At 48.8% G+C, this 8,820-nt stretch overlaps 1 long non-coding RNA gene across 1 annotated transcript; it reads right to left on the bottom strand.

Annotated features, from left to right (window-relative positions):
* Positions 1-2,571: 2,571 nt before the first annotated feature.
* Positions 2,572-8,148, bottom strand: LOC140111778 (uncharacterized). Its single transcript, XR_011852261.1, has 2 exons — positions 3,255-8,148; positions 2,572-2,987 (listed from the first exon to the last, which is right to left on the bottom strand). It is a non-coding gene; the product is annotated as an uncharacterized lncRNA (long non-coding RNA).
* Between the last annotated feature and the right edge of the window lie 672 nt (positions 8,149-8,820).

Raw genomic sequence — 8,820 nt, 5'->3', positions numbered from 1 at the left:
AACTCCCACATTGCAGTTTTCTGTCTGTACCACCACACTGCGGCTGATAGACCTATTTGGGTTCCTCTCACCTCCCCGGGCCTTGTAGGGTAGTTAAGAGGTTCCTGCAGCAGAGTGCAACATCCCCCTCTGGGGCCTAGCCTTTTCTTGGGGCCTGGAGACAGCCGGGGCCCGCAGTACCTGAGTGGCTGGCGGTTGCGGCCTAGGCACGCTAGTGTCACGGTGCTTGGTATGGGGAACCGGAGGGCTGTCCTACAGCCTGGCAGCTCTCCAGCAGGGTGGTGTTGGCAAGAAATGATGGGGGAGAGGCTGCTATAGCGGTTCTCCCTGGGGCAACCCTTTGGGGTCTGGAGTATGAGTCTCTGTGTAGTGGACAGAGTGCCCGTGATGATGACAGCCGAAGTAGCAGGGACCAGACGGAGGCAGACGTTGAACAAAAATAACTTGCTTGCAACTGGCAGGAACAGTAGCAACGTGCCTTGACAAATGGTAGGATGCTGGAGATGCAGTTGGAGGGAGCCATAGGAGTAAATCACCAGCCTGGATGCAAAGGGTAGGCTGGGAGGTAGCTTTGTCCTAGTAGGATGCTTCAGCTTGTCCTGGGTTGCTTCAGATATCACCCTTGAAGGTAGGATGATATCCCTTTCCCTCACTAACTAACTCACTCCACTCAGGCAGGGAGCTGAACTCTCCTGCTCTCTAACTAACTGGTCAGATCTGGTGTGCTGGCTGCACGGAGTCCAGCCTAAGACTGACTCAATTGCTCTGTTCAGACTCCTTGGTCTGACTGAGCTACCACTCTCTAGAACTATCCTGACCAGGGGTTTTATTACTCCCACTGGTCAGGTGGTGGTTCCTCCTCCAATCCCATCCCAGTTCACAGATACAAGGTATAACACATGTGATTGGTTGACACTGATTACATCACATTTAACTCTTAACTCCTGCCTTCCCAGGCAGACTCCACCTATGTTATGTTCCCCTATGTTATGTAGTGACCTGCTGTGGGGTTGATCAGACCCTACACAGGCTGCAAGCTACATGGTGGGACGTATTCGCAACAACCCCTCTGCCTTGCATCGGCAGGGGTGTTGCAAGAGGCTCCCTATCTCCAGGGGGTTTCTGCCTTGGTAGGGTCTAGTTGGTAGAACAGCGCAGGGTTAGTTCGCCCTCTTGCTCCGTTCCGTCAGCCAGCACTCAGACTGTGTGGTAGTTTGGTGTTCAGTATAAAAGACGTAAGTTTTCCTAACAGTGACGCGGTCAGTAATAAATGTGGAGCAGTCAGTAATAAATGTGGAGCAGGGTCTGGCTAAGCAGTAACAGCCCCTTTTTGTGATAATTTTTTTTCCGTCCTGTCGGACACAGAGTATCCACAAAGCAAAACTGGTACACTTGTCCTCCCCTCCTGTGCAGTGTGTACTGTGTGCAGTCTCCTCCCCTCCTGTGCAGTGTGTACTCTGTGCAGTCTCCTCCCCTCCTGTGCAGTGTGTACTCTGTGCAGTCTCCTCCCCTCCTGTGCAGTGTGTACTGTGTGCAGTCTCCTCCCCTCCTGTGCAGTGTGTACTGTGTGCAGTCTCCTCCCCTCCTGTGCAGTGTGTACTGTGTGCAGTCTCCTCCCCTCCTGTGCAGTGTGTACTGTGTGCAGTCTCCTCCCCTCCTGTGCAGTGTGTACTGTGTGCAGTCTCCTCCCCTCCTGTGCAGTGTGTACTGTGTGCAGTCTCCTCCCCTCCTGTGCAGTGTGTACTGTGTGCAGTCTCCTCCCCTCCTGTGCAGTGTGTACTGTGTGCAGTCTCCTCCCCTCCTGTGCAGTGTGTACTCTGTGCAGTCTCCTCCCCTCCTGTGCAGTGTGTACTCTGTGCAGTCTCCTCCCCTCCTGTGCAGTGTGTACTCTGTGCAGTCTCCTCCCCTCCTGTGCAGTGTGTACTCTGTGCAGTCTCCTCCCCTCCTGTGCAGTGTGTACTCTGTGCAGTCTCCTCCCCTCCTGTGCAGTGTGTACTCTGTGCAGTCTCCTCATTGCACACAGAACTGGAGCATACACTTTGAGGCAGATTTACTTCCCGGGTCCTGCCGCGATCTGGCGGCGCGTTCTGTGTGGAGGATTTGGGTCTTCCGGTGATTCATTAAGGTAGTTACCCCGATGTCCACTAGGTGTTGGTGCTGGGCTGAAGTCCGTCGGAGTTCACTGGAGTTCCCCATCTGTTGCCGGGTGCTGGTAAGTGCGTGTCAATTGACCCTTTTTTTAAAAAAAAATATGGCGGTTTTTCCGAATCCGTCAGGTTTTTTTACGGCCACGTCCCCTGATTTCCGTTGCATGCTTGCCTGCGCCGATGTGCCACAATCTGATCGTGTGCGCCAAAAACCCGGGGCAATTCAGGGAAAATCGGCGAAATCGGGCCCTTAGTAAATCTCCATGTAGAAGCAGTTTCTAAGTTCTTTTCACTGCAAAGTCAGAAGCCCGTGCCGCCCAGTTGTCATCCCCTTCTTGGGTAGGATTGGCAGGTAGGTAGGGATAGCTGGGAGACATTAGTGTTAGGGCTCACATCTCTCCATTCAGCAATGAAACCACACCAATCGCTTCCTGATCCCCTCGTTTATTATTATAATTTATTATGTCAAAATAAGGAACATTAATGACGTCGGTAAATCAGTTGAATATTTTTGTGAATCTGGAATGTAACGTGGTGTATTCTGTGTCATGGGCTGGGAACCAAGGGCCCCTGTAGTAGAGTGTGAACTCCTGTGGTTGTGTACAATCGGAGCTCCGCCTCCTATTAGCACAGATATTGCTACAGTCCATAAATATAATACAGTAATAGACCATCCCTTGAAGGTCCATCGTTCCGGACAGTCACCAGGGGGGCCCTCGATGGGGCGGCTGCGGGTGGAGGACACGACTGACACATCGGAGGATGCTCCATCTCATCCGCTGGAGCCGGTGGCCACATCTTGGGAATTGTTCCTGGCGTAGGCACAAATGTGGAAAATTCCTGCAAACGTGAAACAGTCACATGACAGACAACTGCAAAAAGACCTGGAGAGACAGCTTCAAGAGACAGCTCTGAGAGACGGCGCCAGCCCAGAGAGACAGCTCTGAGAGACGGCGCCAGCCCAGAGAGATAGCTCTGAGAGACAGTCCTCCTGTCATCTCTTACCCCAGGAGCTCACAATCTGATTTCATAAGGTCCCTCTCACCCAATGAGCTGACACTCGGCGAGTCAGATACCAGATACTATCCGTGTGTATTGGCTCGTTACCTGCAGATACAGTGAGGATGATCCCGATCCACCCCAGGATGTACGACCATGAGAACCTCCAGTCTGCGTAACGCTTCCCGAAAAAGTTCACAGTCACCCCGGTGTATACAGAGAGGGCCAGGAGCGCAAAGAAACCTAAGGAAGAACATAAATCTATAGGAGAGAATCCATCCAGTACATATACATCTATAGGACGGTAGACCCATCACTCCCATACATCCCGGTACATATACATCTATAGGACGGGAGACCCATCACTCCCATACATCCCGGTACATATACATCTATAGGACGGGAGACCCATCACTCCCATACATCCCGGTACATATACATCTATAGGACGGGAGACCCATCACTCCCATACATCCCGGTACATATACATCTATAGGACGGGAGACCAGTCACTCTCTTACATCCCGGTACATATACATCTATAGGACGGGAGACCAGTCACTCCCATACATCCCGGTACATATACATCTATAGGACGGGAGACCAGTCACTCCCATACATCCCGGTACGTATACATCTATAGGACGGGAGACCCGTCACTCCCATACATCCCGGTACGTATACATCTATAGGACGGGAGACCCATCACTCCCATACATCCCGGTACATATACATCTATAGGACGGGAGACCAGTCACTCTCTTACATCCCGGTACATATACATCTATAGGACGGGAGACCAGTCACTCTCTTACATCCCGGTACATATACATCTATAGGACGGGAGACCAGTCACTCCCATACATCCCGGTACATATACATCTATAGGACGGGAGACCAGTCACTCCCATACATCCCGGTACGTATACATCTATAGGACGGGAGACCCGTCACTCCCATACATCCCGGTACGTATACATCTATAGGACGGGAGACCCATCACTCCCATACATCCCGGTACGTATACATCTATAGGACGGGAGACCAGTCACTCTCTTACATCCCGGTACATATACATCTATAGGACGGGAGACCAGTCACTCCCATACATCCCGGTACGTATACATCTATAGGACGGGAGACCCGTCACTCCCATACATCCCGGTACGTATACATCTATAGGACGGGAGACCCGTCACTCCCATACATCCCGGTACATATACATCTATAGGACGGGAGACCCGTCACTCCCATACATCCCGGTACATATACATCTATAGGACGGGAGACCCGTCACTCTCACACATCCCGGTACGTATACATCTATAGGACGGGAGACCCATCACTCCCATACATCCCGGTACATATACATCTATAGGACGGGAGACCCATCACTCCCATACATCCCGGTACATATACATCTATAGGACGGGAGACCAGTCACTCTCACACATCCCGGTACATATACATCTATAGGACGGGAGACCCGTCACTCTCACACATCCCGGTACGTATACATCTATAGGACGGGAGACCCATCACTCCCATACATCCCGGTACATATACATCTATAGGACGGGAGACCAGTCACTCTCTTACATCCCGGTACATGTACATCTATAGGACGGGAGATCCGTCACTCTCTTACATCCCGGTACATATACATCTATAGGACGGGAGACCCGTCACTCCCATACATCCCGGTACGTATACATCTATAGGACGGGAGACCCATCACTCCCATACATCCCGGTACATGTACATCTATAGGACGGGAGACCCGTCACTCTCTTACATCCTGGTACATGTACATCTATAGGACGGGAGACCCGTCACTCCCATACATCCCGGTACATATACATCTATAGGGCGGGAGACCCGTCACTCTCTTACATCCCGGTACATATACATCTATAGGACGGGAGACCCGTCACTCCCATACATCCCGGTACGTATACATCTATAGGACAGGAGACCGGGGCAATAGATTGCTAGCAAGCTGGAATACAGTCAATTGACCTCCTGGCCATCAATGAAACATGGATCCAGCAGGATGACACTGCATCCCCTGCTGCTCTGTGCTTTGGTGGCTTGCAATCCTATCACTCATCAAAACCTGACAATAGGCAGGGAGGAGGGGAAGGATTACTGCTCTCCCCACAGTGCACCATCTAGGTCAGTGATGGCTAACCTATGGCACTGGTGCCAGATGTGGCACTCAGAGCCCTTTCTGTGGGCACTCAGGCCATCACCAGAGATGACTCCAGGTATCTTCCTGCAGTCCCAGACAGCCCAGGACTTGCTGTGCTCAGTGCTATTTTAAAGTGACCGCGCTACCTGGGACTACTGGAGGAGTGGGAAGGTGTGGACAGATCTGGATTATCATTGTAGCTCCTGCTCCGGCCCTGACAATTCTTCCTGTGAATATAAATCACAAATTACATTTCTGCGTTGGCACTTTGTGATAAATAAGTGGGTCTTGGTTGAAGTTTGGGCACTCGGTCTCTAAAAGGTTCGCCATCACTGATCTAGGTCATTCCTTCTGTCCCCTCTCTTACCTTCCCATCTTTTGAGATCCACACTATCAGGTCCTTTCACCCATTCTCCCTTTGTGTGGCTGTAATACATTGTCCTCCTGGACTAAAGGTTCAGCCTCGCGTTACAAACCTTAGGGCTAAAGTTTTGGCACCAACTTTAACTCCTTAATGACGCAGCCGGTTTTTAAGTTAATGCTCAGACCTTTTTCTTAAAATTTGACCAGTTTCTCTTCCTGTGGTAATAACTTTTCAACACTTTAAGATATCCTTGTGATTTTGAGATTGTTTTCTCGTGAGATATTGTAGTTTATGTTAGTATTATCATTTCGGTGATCCGTTTCTTTTTTGGGGGGTAAAAATTCAATAATTTAGGAAAAATTTGAAAAAAAAGACAATTTTCAAATTTCAAATGTTATACTTTTTATGACTTTTTGTCTTTGTAGAAACCTTTTGCCATTGGTCTTATTTTTATTTCCATAATTTGTTTTACATTTCCATTTTTTTTTTACGGATCTGAGAAGGTTTCAAGTTTTAGTAGCAACTTCTCAGATTTTCAAGAAATTTGAAAAATGATAAATTTTTAGTGACCAATTCAGTTTGGAAGTGCTCTATAAAGGCTTATGTACTATATACCCCCACAAGTAACACCATTTTATGGACCTAACATCTCAAACTATTCAAATCAGCATTTGAGAAGTCTATTAACCCTTTAAATCTTTCTCTGGAAGCAAACAAAAATGGATTGAAAATTTTGATATTTCAATTTTTGAATAAGATTATTTTCATTTAGCCCTAAAATGGACAAATTCAGAAGGAATTTGAGGTAAATATACATCCCAAAATTGTTGCCCTGCTTCTTCCGAGTACGGTAATACCAGACATGTGGATGTCAGCTGCTGTTTCACTGCACAGTGATGTCCAGAACAGAGTTTGTACCATTGGGCTTTTGGAAGGCCAATTTGACTGCAAATGATTTGTGGTGCCACAGTGAACTTGAAGAGCCCCTGAAGTAACAGTATAATATAAAACTCCTAAAGATGTCCCATTTAGGAAACTAGACCCCTCAAAGAATTTATCTGGGGTTGGGGGTGAGCATTTTAACCCCCAACATGCTGGCCAAAATCTAATGCAAAGTAAATGGTGCAGAGTAAAAAATGCATTTTTATCTCAAAAATGTAATTTTACTGCCTTATATATTGTATCCCACCCATGCCACTTTAGACAAACTCCCCAAAAATCATTCTTTGGGTTGTCCCGAGTACGGCAATACCACACATGTGCCAAAAATTGACAGGCTGAGAAGGGAAGGAGCAAAATTTTGCTTTTGCAGCTCCGCTTTCACACGTTTGGATTTAGAGGGTCATGTCATGTTGGCAGGGCCCATGAGGTACCAGTGCAATAGAAACCCCCAAGAAAGTATACCATTTTAGAAACTACACCCCTCAAAGAATTTATCTTGGGGTGCGGTGAGCATTTTAACCCCCAAAATGATGGTTAAAATTTAATGCAAAGTAAATGGTGCATATTAAAAATTGCGTTTTTATCTCAAAAATGTCATTTTAGCACCTAATATACTGTGTCCAACTCATGTCACTTCAGACAAACACCACAAAAATAATTCTTTGGGTTGTTCCGAGTACAGCAATACCACACATGTGCCAAAAATTGACAGGCTGGACACACGGCAGGGCTGAGAAGGGAAGGAGCGAAATTTTGCTTTTGGAGCACCCTTGTCACTAGACTGGTGTTGGGGTGTACCAGTACAATAGAAACCCCCAAGTAGTGACCCTATTTTAGGAAGGGGCACCCTTAAAAGAATTTATCTAGGGTTGTATGAACATTTCAACCCCTGAGATGCTGGGTCAAATGTAATACAAAATGATGGGGGCAGAGTAAAAATTGCATTGTTTTCTCAAATGTGCAAAAGTATGAAGAAATGTATTCAGCCCAACTCATCCCACTGTGGATAAACACCCCAAAAATCATTCAGTGGGTTACTTCGGGTATGGAAATGCCCCATGTGTAGCAATAGTCTACAGGCTGGGGACGCGGCAGGCCGGAGAAGGGACAAGCAAAATCTAGCTTTTGGAGCACCCGTTTCACTAGACTGGTGTTGGGGTGCCCCTGAGGTAGCAGTACAATAGAAACCCCAGTGTAGTGACCCCATTTTAGGAAAGAGCAACCCTCAAATAATTTATTTAGGGTTGTATGAGCATTTTAACCCATAAGATCCTGGCTCAAATGTAACACAGATTGAACGGTGTGGGGTAAAATTTGCTTTGCAATTTCTCTAAATTTGTAATTGTAGTGTCAAAAGTATTTTACCCAATTCATGCAACTGGAGGCAAACACCCCAAAAATCATCATGCAAGTTCTCCCGGGTACATGCCAATAATCTACAAAGATGGAGACAGGGCAGGGCTCGGAAGACAATGGCATTTGGAGTACAATTAAATTTTTTTTGGCCCCTCCACGCAACGCCTGCCCCTCCACGCAATGCCTGCCCCTCCACGCAACGCCTGCCCCTCCACGCAACGCCTGCCCCTCCACGCAACGCCTGCCCCTCCACGCAACGCCTGCCCCTCCACGCAACGCCTGCCCCTCCACGCTACACCTGCTCAGCCACAGAATGCCTAATCCTCCATGCAACGCCTACTCCACCACAGAACACCTACTCCTCCACGCAACGCCTGCCCCTCCACGCTACACCTGCTCAGCCACAGAATGCCTAATCCTCCATGCAACGCCTACTCCACCACAGAACACCTACTCCTCCACACAACGCCTGCCCCTCCACACAACGCCTGCCCCTCCACACAACGCCTGCCCCTCCACACAACACCTGCCCCTCCACACAACACCTGCCCCTCCACACAACGCCTGCCCCTCCACACAACGTCTACTCCCCCACGCCATTACTACTCCTCCACAGAACGCCTACTCCTCCACGCTACGCCTGCTCCTCCACACAATGCCTGCTCCCCCACGCTACGCCTGCTCCACCACAGAACGCTTACTCCACCACGCTACTCCTGCTCCTCCACGCTACTATTACTTCCTCCACGCAACGCCTGCCCCTACATGCAACGCCTGCCCCTCCACGCTACACCTGCTCCACCACAGAATGCCTAATCCTC

The sequence above is a fragment of the Engystomops pustulosus genome, unplaced genomic scaffold (assembly GCF_040894005.1).
Source record: "Engystomops pustulosus unplaced genomic scaffold, aEngPut4.maternal MAT_SCAFFOLD_590, whole genome shotgun sequence".
Classification (NCBI taxonomy): Eukaryota; Metazoa; Chordata; class Amphibia; order Anura; family Leptodactylidae; genus Engystomops; species Engystomops pustulosus.
Note: the sequence above shows the minus strand (reverse complement) of the source record. Positions and strands in the feature narration are given on the sequence as shown.